General features: G+C 41.9%; 1 pseudogene; it reads left to right on the forward strand.

The window, feature by feature from the left end:
* Positions 1 to 3863: 3863 nt before the first annotated feature.
* On the forward strand, positions 3864 to 3962 carry LOC115833182 (annotated as a pseudogene).
* The last annotated feature ends 11298 nt before the right edge of the window (positions 3963 to 15260 follow it).

Here is a 15260-nt window from a genome sequence, read left to right on the forward strand (position 1 = left end):
AAAATTAGCTGGGTGTGGTGGCAGGCGCCTATAATCTCAGACACATGGGAGGCTGAGGCAGGAGAATCGCTTGAACTCGGGAGACGGACGTTGCTGTGAGCCGAGATCAAGTCACTGCACTCCAGCCTCCAGCCCGGAGACAGAGCAAGACTCCATCTCAAAAAAATAAATAAATAACTATCAATATACCTAACAATTTACATGAATCCCAGAGGCATTAGCTGTGTGTTTTGTTTTGTTTTTAAGCCAGCCTCAAAAGATATACTGTATGATTCCATTTATGTGACATTCTTCTTGTAAAGACAAAACTATAGTGACAGAGAAGAGATCAGTGGTTGCCAGGAGTTAGAGGAGGTATGACTCTAAAGATATAGCATGAAAGAGTCGTAAGGTAATAGAACTGTCCTGTACACTGAATGTGGTGTTGGTTACATAAATCTATACTTGTGTTAAAATTCATAAAACAAGGCCAGGTGTAGTGACTCATGCCTGTAATCCCAGGTGTGGAAAAAAAAATTCATAAAATGATATGCCAAAAAATAAGTCAATTTTATAGTTTAGTGATTTTTTTTTTTTGTTTCCTGAGACAGATTCTCACTCTGTTGCCCAGGCCGGAGTGCAGTGGAGTGCAGTGGAGTGCAACGAAGTATATTGGTGTGATCACACTTTACTGCAACCTCTGTCTCCCTGGCTCAAGCAATCCACCCCCAACCTCGGCCTCCTGAGTAGCTGGGACCACAGGCCCATGATACCTGGCTAATTTTTGTATTTTTAGTACAGACAGGGTTTCGCCATGTTGGCCAGGCTGTTCTGAACTCCTGACCTCAGGCGATCTGCCTGCCTCAGCCTCCCAAAGTGCTGAGATTATAGGCGTAAGCCACCGCACCTGGCTGATAAGTTAATTTTACAGTTTGATGATTTTTCTTTTTCTTTTTTTTTTTAAGACAGAGTATCACTCTGTTGCCCAGGCTGGAGTGCAGTGGAGTGCAGTGAAGTGCGGTGGCGTGATCATAGTTCATTGCAACCTCTGCCTCCCTGGCTCAAGCAATACCCCCGACTTCAGCCTCCTGAGTAGCTGAGATCACAGGCCCATATCACCATGCCTGGATAATTTTTGTGTTTTTTTATAGAGACAGGGCTTCACCATATTGCCCAGGCTGGTCTTGAACTCCTGGACTTGAGTAATCTGCCCACCTCAACCTCCCAAAGTGCTGGGATTTCAGGTGTGAGCCACCACTCTTGGCTATATGTATGATGACGCTTTAAAATAAAATTTAAAATAATTCACCTGTAAGAAGATACTTGAAGACTGTGTGAACATTTTGTTTAGCTGATAAACACAATCATTATATATAATTTAATTCTTTCTTTCATTCTCCACCTGAGCCCAACTCTCCACTTCTATCCAAACCTTTCAGTGGCATAAAGACTTATAGCACTTGTAGTTATCCTCCTGTGGTGAATCATTCCCCCATTCCTACAGACTATCAAATAGACATTTGCAGGGATCATATCTTAATCACAACCTCTAGAACAGAGTCTTTCTCATATAAGCGTGCTTGGAGAATTTATGAATGAATGTGACTTGGGGGCCACCTCTTATGCCAGCACCTATGCACCTACAGAGACTTCGTGAAGCCCTGGCACATTGTTTTTAATGGTTAAATTTCTCAGTTATGGGTATAATAGAGGCACATAAGATCATCTTCTCATTATGAATATGGACTTTCATTCTGGTAATCCTATTACACACTTTACCTTTGCATCTGTCTAGTGCAGCCATTAGTTGGCCACAAAATCTGAAATAAGTATTTCATATTAAATTTAAAAATTGGCTGGGCGTGGTGGTTCAGGCCTGTAATCCCAGCACTTTGGGAGGCCGAGACGGGCAGATTACAAGGTCAGGAGATTGAGACCATCCTGGCTAACATGGGGAATACCTTGTCTTTAATAAAAATACAAAAAATTAGCTGGGCGTGGTGGCACGTGCCTGTAGTCTCAGCCATTGGGAGGCTGAGGCAGGAGAATCGCTTGAACCCGAGAGGTGGTGGTTGCAGTGAGCAGAGATCGTGCCACTGCACTCCAGCCTGGGCAACAGAGGGAGACTCCGTCTCAAAAAAATAAATAAATAAATAAAATAAAAACTATGATGTACAGATATTTTCCCCTAGTGTGAAAACTTAAGTTATTAAATCTGTAGAAAGGCTGAAGAACTTAATGAGGATGTTTTATGTTAATAGGATAAACTTACTTGTTAAGATGTTAAGGTGGTGTGTTAAGGTGACAAAAGGGAAGTGGAAGGAAAGAGAACTAATGTTATTGGGCACATACTACCTGCCAGTATCTGCTTCAGGTGCTTTAAAAACATTCTCCCAGTCCCCACCCAACTCTGGGACACACGCTCCGTTATGCTCACTGTAGGGTGTGGACGGAAAATGAGAGGGTTAGTTCTATCCAGAAGCACCTGCCTAAGATGCCCTGTGGCCCATCCCTTGGGCCCACCTGACAGTGCCACTAATGTGAACAGTGGCATGCATGCTGCAAATGCCCCACCTTCAGTTGGTGCTGTGGTGTCCCTTGAGGACACCTAAGCAGGGGCACAGCCTGGAAGTGCAGGAGAGTTAGTAAGTAACGGTGGATGGAAGTCAACAGATTAATGCCCCAGCCTCCTTGTCCTTCAGTGCAGCAATGCTGAAGCACAGTCTATGAAATTCCACAGCTGATCCCGAGTGTAAGTCGGCCTCATTTTTCCATAATGGTTTCCAGCTGACTAGCACACACTTTATAGGCTTTCTCACTTCCTTGTCTCTCTCTTCTCATACCTCACTTCTGCTTCCTGGGGTCAATGTCATCAGTCAATAGGTAAATGCAGATAGACTACCTGCATCCAAGTCCCTTGCCTTAGACTCTACTTTGCAGGAACCCAAGCTAAGATATACAACAATATTAGTCAGTCTCCTCTTTCTTTAATAATGAAACCTCCGGCCCCACGCAGTGGCTCGCTCTTGTAATCCTAGCACTTTGGGAGGCCAAGGCAGGCAGATCACCTGAGGTCAGGAGTTCGAGACCAGTCTGGCCAACATGGTGAAACCCCATCTCTACTAAAAATACAAAAATTAGCTGGGCGTGGTGGTGGGCTTCTGTAATCCCAGCTACTCAGGAGGCTGAGGCAGGAGAATCGCTTTAACCCAGGAGGTGGAGGTTGCAGTGAGTGGCGATTGCACCACTGCACTCCAGCCTGGGTGACAGAGTGAAACTCCATCTCAAAATAAAATAAAATAAAATTGAAAAATATTGAAACCCCCAGGTTTTAGCTGTGCCCAGGACAATTGAGTTATAGATTATATTTTCCCAGCATCTTTGCAACCAGATGAGACCACGTAACTTTTTGCCAATGGGATATAAGTGCTTTTATTTAACAAGCCTTGCCTTTAAAAGAAATAAGGGTGCAGTTTCTTGTTCCTTTGACCATTCCTGCTGTCTGGGATGCAGATGTAATGGCAGGAGCTAGAGCAGCCCTCACAGATCCAGCGATAGAAGCCATATTTTGAGGATGGGCTGAGCTGTCCGTCCTACCCTACCCTGTTCTGCTTCACTGAGGACTATTTCTGGAAAGAAAAACAAACGTCTCTCTTCCTTTTTTTTTTTTTTTTTTGAGACAGAGTCTCGTTCTGTCACCCAGGCTGGAGTGCAGTGGAGTGCAGTGGCAGGATCTCGGCTTACTGCAACCTGCGCCTCCCGGTTCAAGCAATTCTCTGCCTCAGCCTCCTGAGTAGCTGGGATTACAGGCACCGCCACCACGCCTGGCTAATTTTAACATCTCTCTTTTTAAGCCACAGTATTGTAGGGGTCTCTCTACTAACGTAGCAAGGCACACATATATGGAAATTGGAACAGTGCAGAGATTAGCATGGCTCCTGTGCAAGGATGACACACAAATTTGTGATGTGTTCCATACTTTTAACATAGTTAGAAAGAATAAGATCCAGTGTTTGACAGCACAGCAGGGTGAATATAGTCAATAATAATTTAATTGTACATTTAAAAAAATCACTAAAAGAGTATAATTAGTCTGTTTGTAACACAAGGGATAAATGCTGGAGGGAATGGAGGCCCCGTATTCCATGATGTGATTATTACACACTGCATGCCTGTATCAAAACATCTCATGAACCCCATAAATATGTACACTTACTATTTACTCACAAAAATTAAAAAATAAAATAAAGTAGCATGGACTGCATTTTTGCAGAGGTTAAGACATTGGACAAAGTCACACAGCTTTGGAGTAAGGTGTAAAGGGAAGGTTTGCATTCAAATCTGTGGGAATCCACAGCTCAAGCTCTTAGTGAGCCCTTCATTTATTGTGGGTGCGTGACTTGCCTCCTATGTGTTGGGGTAGTAAAAAGGCTGAAAAATATTGCATTGTTGATGACTCCTCACTGAAAAGATTTACCTTCCTTTATCCAACAGGGGAGGGAAAGGTTAATTCTGAGTTTCATCAACACGCAAATGAGGCCGGCTGCAGGTGGCTCACACCTATAATCCCAGTGCTTTGGGAGGTCAAGGCAGGAGTATCGCTTGAGCCCAAGAGTTTGTGACCAGCCTGGGCAAGATGGCAAGACCCCCATCTCCACAAAAAAGAAAGAAGAAGAAAGAAAAGAAAGAAAGAAGGAAAGAACGAAAGAAAGAAAAAGAAAGAAAGAAAGAAAGAAAGAAAGAAAGAAAGAAAGACAGACAAGAAGGAAGGAAGGAAGGAAGGAAGGAAGGAAGGAAGGAAGGAAGGAAGAAGAAAGAAAAGAAAGAAAGAAAGAAAGAAAGAAAGAAAGAAAGAAAGAAGAGAAAGAGGAAGGAAGGAAGGAAGGAAGGAAGGAAGGAAGGAAGGAAGGAAGGAAAGAAAGAAAGAAAGAAAGAAAGAAAGAAAGAAGAAAGAAAGAAAGAAAGAAAGAAAGAAAGAAAGAAAGAGAAAGAAAGAAAATCAGCTGGGCATGGTGGCACAGGCCTGTAGTCCCAGCTACACGGGAGGCTGAGGCAGAGGATTGCTTGAGCTCGGAAGTTCAAGGCTGCAGTGAGCTACAATCGCACTACAGAGCGAGATCCCACAGAAGAAGGGAGGAAGAGAGGAAGGGAAGAAGGGAGGAAAGGAGGAAGGGAAGAAGGAAGGAAGGAAGGAAGGAAGGAAGGAAGGAAGGAAGGAAGGAAGGAAGGGAGGAAGGAAGGAAGGAGGGAAGGGAGGAAGGAAGGGAGGAAGGGAGGGAGGAGGGAAGGGGAGGGAGGGAGGAAGGGAGGAAGGGAGGGAGACAGGGAGGCAGGGAGGCAGGGAGGCAGGGAGGAAGGGAGGGAGGAAGGGAGGAAGGGAGGGGGGGAAATACAAATACAAATGAAAATGGAAGACGTCATGATGCTATGAAGAAAGCTTAAATCTACTGAGGTTAGAATTGCCTTTTTTGTAAGAGCCAAAGCAAAATATTTAATCATTGTTATGAGCTAAATTGTGCCTCCTTTCCCCCATCCCCCATCCCCCGCCCCAAATTCATATGTTGAAGCCCTAACCCCAAGTACCTTAAAATGTGACTGTCACTGGAGGTAAGGTCATGAAAGAGGTAATTAAGTTAAAATGAGGCCATTAAGGTGGGCCCTAATTCAGTCTGACTGGTGTCCTTATAAGAAAAGGAAATTTGCACACACTAAGAGACCCCAGGATGCCTGCACAGAGAAAAGACCATGTGAAGAGGCAGCAAGCAAGCCAAGGAAAGAGGCCTCAGAAGAAACCAACCTGCCGGCACTTCAGTCTTGGACCTTCAGCCTCCAGAACTGCGAGGAATACATTTCTGTTATTTAAGACGCCCAATCTGTGATACTTTATTACAGCAGCCCTAGCAAACTAATAGTCACTTACCCTCATCAAGGAAGGATATAGCATGTTTCTACCGGATGAATAATTAAGTAAACGAATAAATGAATGATCATGGTGCTATACTGCTAAGGAAACAACATGAACATTTTGCTCTATAACATGCCATTCATTAAAATACATTTTAATTCAGCTTGACTGAGAGAGAAGAATGCTAGCATGACCTAGCTTAGATATGTGTAGTAATCAAAAAGAACACAAGAGTCTGTGAGTTGTTTCAGTTTTGCTAAACACAAAATGACATTGTCCTGGATGCCTCTGTAGCCGAGTCAAGAAATCTGAAATCATGAAACAGCAGAATTCTCAATTTCAGGCTAAGTGGCTGCATGAATTTCCAAGAGTGATGAGGTTCTGAAATGAACCACTAAAATTTCATCAAAAGTAGGCCACAGCTGGAGGTCAGAGGAAAAGGTTACATGAGGTTATACAATCCTAAAAGAACAATATTTCATCTTTGGTTTTTAGTGAACCAATTATTTCCATGGTTATAGGAAGCTTCCTATATGTCTAAATAAAGCACCTTAAACACAAAATGCCCAAAATCGAACTCATGTTTTTTCTCTTGGAATTTTCTCTCTCTTTAGAGAGGAATCGTTTTAGTTGCCAATACCATTATCCTCCTAGTCACCCAAATTGGAATTTCGTTTTTGTATAGAACTGAGGACAAAGCTTTCTCTGCTATCTCTTTCCATGGAACAGTACGCTGAGTTTCTAGGTAATTCATGTTAAAGTTGTTACCATTTGCAACTATATATCTGTATAAAAATTATCTTGCCACTGTACAAGAAACAAAACTCAGATGTAAAAGAATTGCAATGCTGAGGCTAGTATAAGATACTATTGCCATCCATAATCTCTACATCAAATTTGCATTCAAACAAACATCATAATGTTCATTGTTTTAATTTATAAAATAAATTTATCCTAATTAAATTTCCTTTTAGTCTAAACCTAATTTCTAGATTAAAAAGAATGTTTTTTGGCCAGGCGCGGTGGCTTACGCCTGTAATCCCAGCAATTCGGGAGGCCGAGGCAGGCGGATCATGAGGTCAGGAGATCGCGACCATCCTAGCTAACACAGTGAAACCCCGTCTCTACTAAAAATACAAAAAAAAAATTAGCTGGGCATGGTGGTGGGCGCCTGTAGTCCCAGCTACTCGGGAGGCTGAGGCAGGAGAATGGTGTGAACCCGGGAGGCGGAGCTTGCAGTTAGCGGAGATCGCGCCACTGCCCTCCAGCCTGGGCGACAGAGAGAGACTTTGTCTCAGGAAAAAAAAAAGAAAAGAAAAGAAAATCTTTTAATGTTGGAATGCCGTATAAATTTTTTTTTTTTTTTTTTTTTGAGATGGAGTTTCACTCTTGTTGCCCAGGCTGGAGTTCAATGGCACAATCTCTGCTCACTGCAACCTCCACCTCCCAGGTTCAAGTGATTCTCATGCCTTAGCCTCCCAAGTAGCTGGGATTACAGATGCGTGCCACCACACCCGGCTAAGTTTTTTGTATTGTTAGTAGAGACAGGGTTTCACCATGTTGGCCAGGCTGGTCTTGAACTCCTGGCCTCAGGTGATCTGCCCACCTCGGCCTCCCAAAGTGCTGGGATTACAGGCATAAACCACCACGCCTGGCCGGAATCCCATATAAAATTTAATTTGGGAAAAATGTCTGCTGCTAAAATTATGTGGGAAAAAGAATCATTTATCTTTAGAATAAAAAGCAAGATCACAAGACAATAGAATGACTCTACTTGCCTCTTCAGCCCATCCCTTGCTATTCAGTCACATCACACATAGTCTCTGGAAAATCATCTTTTTTCTCATTCCATTCCTCTTTCTGCCATCCTCTGTCTACAGGATCCCTTCGCCTGCACTTTATGCCCACAAACCCTTGAAGATTCCATTCAGATCTCACCAAAAAGTATTTTCTGGCCCACCAAGCCCTGGCCAGAAGTACCTCTTTCAAACATCTCTTACGTTAAACAACATTTTGGAACACTATTGTTCTGGACTAAGCTTCTGCACTAGGCCCCAAAGGACCAGACCAAACCAGAATGGAGTCACTTGTGCTAAATGCCATGTCATCAAAATGAAACTTTAAGGAAGTCGATAGATCTCAAAACAGATCAGTTTTTCCTGAAAACTGGAGATTCCAGTCTGAGTCAGCTATAATAAGACACTTCCGTTTGCTTAAACTCATATGAAAAAGTAAACTGAAGTAACCTAATGTTCACCAGTCAAGCTTTTTTTTCTTCTGTTGTTCTGTTTCCTTGTTCCCACCTTACAAAACCCACTGTTCAGCAGTTGCTCCTGAGAGCTTTCAGTACATTTTGTGGAATGAAGGCTGCCCTGATTTATAAATCCCAAATAAATGCCCATCTTTGATCTATAACTACATTTGTTGTAATTTTGTCTTTTGACACTTATAATAACATATGTTTTCAATTTTTTAATTTACATTTCCCACTAAAGTGAGTGTCTGGAGGAGAGATTGTGCTAGAGATAGCCTAGCATATGGTGGACATGCAGAAATATTAGGAAGGAAGGAAGGAGGGAAGGAAGGAAGGAAGGAAGGAAGGAAGGAAGGAAGGAAGGAAGGAAGGAAGGAAGGAAGGGAAGGGAAGGGAAGGGAAGGGAAGGAGGGAGGGAGGGAGGGAGGGATGGGAGGCAGGGAGGGAGGGAGGGAAAGAGGGAGGAGAGGAAAGAAAAAGAGAAAGGAAGGGAGGGAAGGAGGATAACAATTTCATATTAAAGGGCTCATAAATGAGGCAAGTTTTGCTGTTATGGCATAATTTGAAGGAAACATTAGCTGAGCAATATCTCAAAATTATGTTTAATATCCAGCTTTCAGCAAACCGAATTTCCCACCATAAGAGGTTCTTTTGTGTGGCGGGGGAGGGAGGCCAAGAATTAGTACTCTGAAAGCAACCATTTAAGCTGGAATACTCCTCTGCATCTAAAATGTGACAGATGTCTCCAAGTCTTCAGACCGGGTTAACCAGAGGAGAGAAGGGCCTGGGAAGAAAGGACAAAAGAGTAGACAGTGAGGCCCATTTCATCCAGTTTCCCAGAGATGGTGGGAGAGAAAGGGCAGAACAGTACAGACTCACCAGGAACAATTCAGTGCCCAGTTACGACGTGTTTAACACTGCCTTTTTTGTGTTTTTCCGGCAATCCTGTGAGATGGGAGGGTGTCACACATTTCTTCATTTGGAGAAACTGAGCTCCTAAAAGATTAGATAGAAGTAAAACTGGTAACAGCAGCCAAACTTTTCAATAGTCGTCTCTCTCCTAGAGCAATGCTGTGTGGTAGGGAGAGAAAACTGTGTTGCCTCCCTAATGATAATGTGCTGATTCTGTTTGTTTAACTAAAGCTACACCAGATTAGCAGACCATAATTACAGCTAAAATCCTTGTCTCTGATACAGTTGACGGAATGTCTGTTTCACTGAGCTGAACTCCCAGGAAAGGCTTTACTCAAGGTTAAGCCAGGCTGCCTGAAAGCAATAGTGCTGTTTCAGTGTTACCCTGAATACTTTATCTGAGCAGCGGGATTTCCTACACTTGGGTTTCACAAGGTTTACTTTGATTTCTTGGGGCGATAAGGAAGTTTGCTCCTCTTTAAAAGGTTGTGTTAGTGGCCATACCATTGTAAAACCTTCAGAACTTTCTTTTGTGCCTGGATAGGAAGATATCTGCCTTTTTCTTGTTATACAACTTCACTAGGACTTCTTTTAGGGAATTCCTCCCTCCATCCCCCAATTCTTCCCGTGCCTTTCAGCTTTGCAGAACGCAACGAAGTCTGTCATTAATAATCTTTCCTTGACCGGGCGCGGTGGCTCACGACTGTAATCCCAGCACTTTGGGGGGCCAAGACGGGTGGATCACCTGAGGTCAGGAGTTCAAGACCAGCCTGGCCAACATGGGGAAACCCTTTCTCCACTACAAAAACAAAAATTAGCCTGGTGTGGTGGCAGGCACCTGGAATCCCAGCTACCCGGGAGGCTGAGGCAGAAGAATCACTTGAACTCGGGAGGCGAAGGTTGCAGTGAGCCGAGATCCGGCCACTGCACTCCACCCTGGATGACAAGGGTGAAACTCCGTCTCAAAATAATAATAATAATAAATCTTTCCTTTATCTAGTCAACTTTGAATGTTATGCTTAATTCCTTGAGACCTAGAAATGGAAGTCAGTGTGTTTGTTTGATCACTGGTGGTTTTCTATAGTGGATCGAGGAATGTTCTCACCTCTTGCCAGAATCTTTTAAATAGTCCTGCTCTCTTCTCCATCAGGTCGCTTCTCTATTCACTCTCATCTACTTTGTAAATCATAAGGCAAATTGTCAATGAATTTGACTAAAATTTCAAGAAATAAATCAAGGTGGGAAAAGTAAGCTGACAACAGAGTTCAGAATAAAAGGGGAAGTATTTGACTGGGCCTGTTTTGCTTCCCCCGCCCAAAACCATCCCAGACGTTCCTTAAATAGAGCCCACAGTTTGTGGGCTTTCTAATGAATAGTGGCCAAGAGGCAGCCTCACATTTGAGGCATGCTATTACCATTTTTTCTTCATTCCCTCTCCTTAATTAGGGTCTTTAAAGGGAGGCTGCCCTCAGATTCTGACAAACAGTATTAGCTTCCTCATAATGCAATGCCTGATCCTGGAGCTATTTTTCAGGAGGGTTTGCACTGAGTCTGTGACAATGTCTATATTTCTAGAATGCAGGAGGAATACCTCGACAGAGAATTAGCTGTGGAGGTTATAAAAAGCCTATTCCTGAAGGCCTGAAGAACTGATTTTAGTAACCCATAATAATACGGGAGGGAGATAGAGTTTCACAGTTTGGCTAATGCCTATAATAAGATGTATTTTACATGTACCAAACACATACACACCAAAAAATTCATGAAACAATATTTATCCCTTTTCCATGCAATTCCTTCTATTTTCCATTCTAATTTATTTCAGTTTCTAAATGCAAACCTCCACCTACTGAACTGATTCTCTCAAACTAAGGAGTGGCAACTCACTGTTTGAAAAGCACTCAATGGGATGCCCTTTATTTTTCTAACGCTGTAATTCAATATAGAGAGATTCTGAATTGAGGACAACCTGATGAGTTTGAGGTATGGAATAAAGGAATCTGATCGGCTCCGGGTTTGTTGTGTTTTTAAATCTCCCTGTGTGTTCATTCTCTTCACCACAGAGAGGACTCTATTATCTTTGCTCAAAGAGCAGACAGTGTTCTAGCTGTTTTCCCCTGCTTAGCTTTGATCCCTGCAGCCATGCTCAGCCCTTCCCCCAAGCCCTCCCTTCCAGATGGATTGAGGCTGTTGAGACTCCAGGGGTGTTCGGGGCTGGCAGCCTGCTGAGTGTTCACTGTTCCCACCTCCAATCTGCTCCATCCTCCAGCTGCATTTCATTCCGGATCTACCAGGTTAATGGGATGATTGTTCTTCTCTGTTATTCTGTTATTTCATATAGGGTGAATCAGTTTGTTCCTGGGACAATTTTTAGTTAGTTGCTGAGATGACAAAAACGGATGGGGATTTTATTTTAGGAATAAGTGTTCTTCATCAGCCAGGATTTAATCTGGGAAGAATTTATTCCCTCTCAAATGGGTTACTTTTTGAAGTGACTTAAAAATAAGATTTTTTTAGCTGGGTGTGGGGGCTCACACCTGTAATCCAGCACTTTTGGAGTCTGAGGCAGGAGGATTGCTTGAGCCCAGGAATTCAAAACCAGCCTGGGCAACATATTGAGACCCTGTCTCTATTATTAAAAAAAAATTTTAAACAAGATTGTTTTATCAGATAAAAGCAAAGCATACCTTAAGGCACAACTCATGTTTTAATGCCTATACAACATTCTAGCTTCAAATTTTAATTTTGGTTAGAAAGATAAAGTGAGAGACTGATTATATCATTTATTTTATTCATTATATTCAACAACATTTACTCAGTACTTATTGGATACAAAGCACATTTATTGACCTCAAGATATCTAGACCTTTAGAAGGGAGCTTTTTTTTAATGCCTACAGATAGCCATTATATAAAATAAGATTTTAATAAGTGACTATACACAGTATAGTTCATAGCCTAATCATAGTATCTCTTCCTTTTCAGAACTTGTAAGAGTGAAAAGAGAAATTACTCATTCCTAGTGTATCTGTTTTTTCAAGACATGAGATTGCCAAATTTCTGTATTCTTCATTTTAATTAAATGCATGATTGATTGACTGAATGAATGCTGACTGTCTATTTGGTGCCATGGGCTAGAAATGTGATGAAATGATCTTCCTATTGATCTTTCTTTGGTTTCTTGATGTTTGTCTCAAAAGAATTGACTTCCCAATACCTGGAATGCATGAGGGTGGAGAGAGACTGAAAAATGGAAAGAAAGAGGCATGAAATAAGGCTACAGGGGACTCGGGTTTTTCCTTCCTCTCTGATTGTCCAAATCCAATAGAAATATAAAGTGAGGCTGGGTGCGGTGGCTCATGCCTATAATCCCAGCACTTTGGGAGGCCAAGGCAGGTGGATCACCTGAGGTCAGGAGTTGAGACCAGCTTGGCCAACATGGTGAAACCCCATCTCTACTAAAAATACAAAAAATTAGCCAGGCATTGTGGGACACACTTGTAATCCCAGCTACTCGGGAGGATGAGGCAGGAGAATCGCTTGATCCTGGGAGACAGAGGTTGCAGTGAGCCGAGATCACACCACTGCACTCCAGCCTGGGCAATAGAGCAAGACTCTATCTTGGAAAAAAAAAAAGACATATAAAGTGACATAAAATATAAAATTTTAAACTATAGTAGCTACATTTGAAAAAGTCAAAAGAAACAGATAAAATTTATTTTTAACAACGTATCTTGTACAATCTAATATATCTAAAATATTACCTTTACAATGTGAAATCAACGTAAAAAACATTAGTGAGATATTTTACATTCTTTCAGGTATTTTTAGACTATTATCTTCAAAACCTGGCATGTATTCTTCACTAACAGCACATCTCAATTTTGATTAACCACATTTCTTTTTTTTTTTTTTTTTTTTTTTTTGAGAAGGAGTCTCACTCTGTCACCCAGGCTGGAGTGCAGTGGCGCCATCTCGGCTCACTGCAAGCTCTGCCTCCCGGGTTCATGCCATTCTCCTGCCTCAGCCTCCCGAGTAGCTGGGACTACAGGCGCCCACTACCTCGCCCGGCTAATTTTTTTGTATTTTTAGTAGAGACAGAGTTTCACCGTGTTAGCCAGGATGGTCTCAATCGCCTGACCTCATCATCCGCCTGCCTCGGCCTCCCAAAGTGCTGGGATTACAGGCGTGAGCCACCGCACCCGGCCAATTAACCATATTTCTTGAGTTCAGTAACCACAAATCACTAGTGGCTATCATATTGAATAACATAGCCTAGATGAAGAAGCAAAAGTCAAGGAAAATCTAGATAGTTAATAAATTTCTTTAACATTTAGAGAAAGGAACTCTTACTTCATGGGGTAGGAGGAAACCTGAAAACCAGTTTTTTCTTTCTACTGATGGAGAAATGGGAATTGCCAACTCAAGATCCACTCCTTTCTCTTCCAGCCTCTCAGACGTGGGGAAATGAGATAGAGCTGGAGCTGAACCTCTCCTACTTCTCTCCAGCATGCCAGAATTAAATCTGCTCTGAGGAAAACAAAGGCAACTCTACAGTCCTCACATTAGTATCATGCCTTGCAGTTGATAAATGCTTTCATGTACAATATATCATTGGATATTTAATCATACTGTGAGGTGGTCAGTCGAAGTATTACTATCCTCACTTTATAGATGAATGATCTGGGCCTCAGGGAGATTAAATGACTTGCTCCAAAGTAGCACAGTTAGTATCCAAGTGTTTTGAAACTTAACCTAGTGTATGTCTCACTAAACCAGAGCTGCCTGGCAACAGGAAGTTAAAAAAGTATTTACAGAAGTATGATTTTTTTTCTTCTCTGGACACATTTCATCCACTCCACACCCCCCCCACAAAAAAAAAAAAGAAAAAAAAAAAACCACTGGTGATTATTTTGCAGAAATAACCTCTCGGCCAATTGAGCTTTTAACTGGGTTTTTGTATCTTTTTTAAGTTGGACCTCATTGTCTAGTGTAGCAATTTAGAACATCTAATTATTGACAGCAAGTCAGTATATTACAAAGGCAGAGTTTTTGCATTGGCTCTGAAATGTGTTGCAATCATTTTTGTCTGGGAAAACAAACAAAAGTGGATAGGCAGCATGGTTGTTATATGAGATGCTGGCTGAGTCCCAGGCCCTAGGACATTGGCTTACCTACCAACAATACCTCCCTTTCAGGCGATGCCAACTGTTTTATGAGAAGATCACAGTTCTCTGGAAGTGAGCTTTTGTGTTTTGCTCTAATCAGCAGGATCCAACTTTACTACTGTCATGGAGGGAATTACAGTAATTCTATCAACTTTTGATGCAACCTTCTTCTGACACTCTGTGAAACAGACTGGAAAGACTCTAAAGGTGGAGAGAGCTCAATGCTTGAGAAAAGGAATTCTGTCTTTCAAAAGGTCTCTAGAACAAAGGATATGCAATATGTTTATCACTTCAACTTTAGAAACATAATAGGCTCTAGAAACACATTCTCATTGATCTGTTTCTACTGCTCCTGTTTTTTTTTCTGCTTCACCCAATTGTCTTCCTATTTTTATCTCTTTCATTCCACTCTGGAGCCATGTTGCTTGGTCAGGCCACCATTCAAAATACATGATTTTTTCCCTCTTTCATGTTATACCTGTCTTCTTAATTCTTGGCTGTTACTTTTCTCAGTTAACCTTTGGCAAATCATAGTGAAATTAAATTTAGCTGGTTGTAGAGAGAAAGAGTCATTGTAGAAGTTGGGATGGTTTGGAAGTGAATTAAAAAGTATTTTGATAGCCCTCAGAATGTGGACACAAGTAGTAAAAATCCAGCTGGGAGTCAGTGTATCCAGTTTATCTCATTTGCAGTAAATTGTTGGGCGTCTCCTTGTAGCTGCCACAATAATGCTAATGATGATGACTTCTTGCTTCAAGTGCTGAGTGTTGAATCCTTTGCCCCAGTTATGTGCCACATACTGATTTCCTTAGCAGTAGACAAATACTGGAAACACAAAAAGCAGAAGCCGTGTCCTACTAAGCCATTCCCTTTGTCTAGTTTATCACTCAGTTCTGTCTATTCTTTCCTTCCTGTGTCGGAAATGGGGAGTTCATAAATGATAATAACAAACTTGCAGAAAAATGTTAAGATAGAAACTTTTGTAGCAGCTAGCATTTTTCTTAGAGGAGGTCAAAGTATAAAGAAATAAATTGATCAGCCTC

The sequence above is a fragment of the Nomascus leucogenys genome, chromosome 25 (assembly GCF_006542625.1).
Source record: "Nomascus leucogenys isolate Asia chromosome 25, Asia_NLE_v1, whole genome shotgun sequence".
Taxonomy (NCBI): domain Eukaryota; kingdom Metazoa; phylum Chordata; class Mammalia; order Primates; family Hylobatidae; genus Nomascus; species Nomascus leucogenys.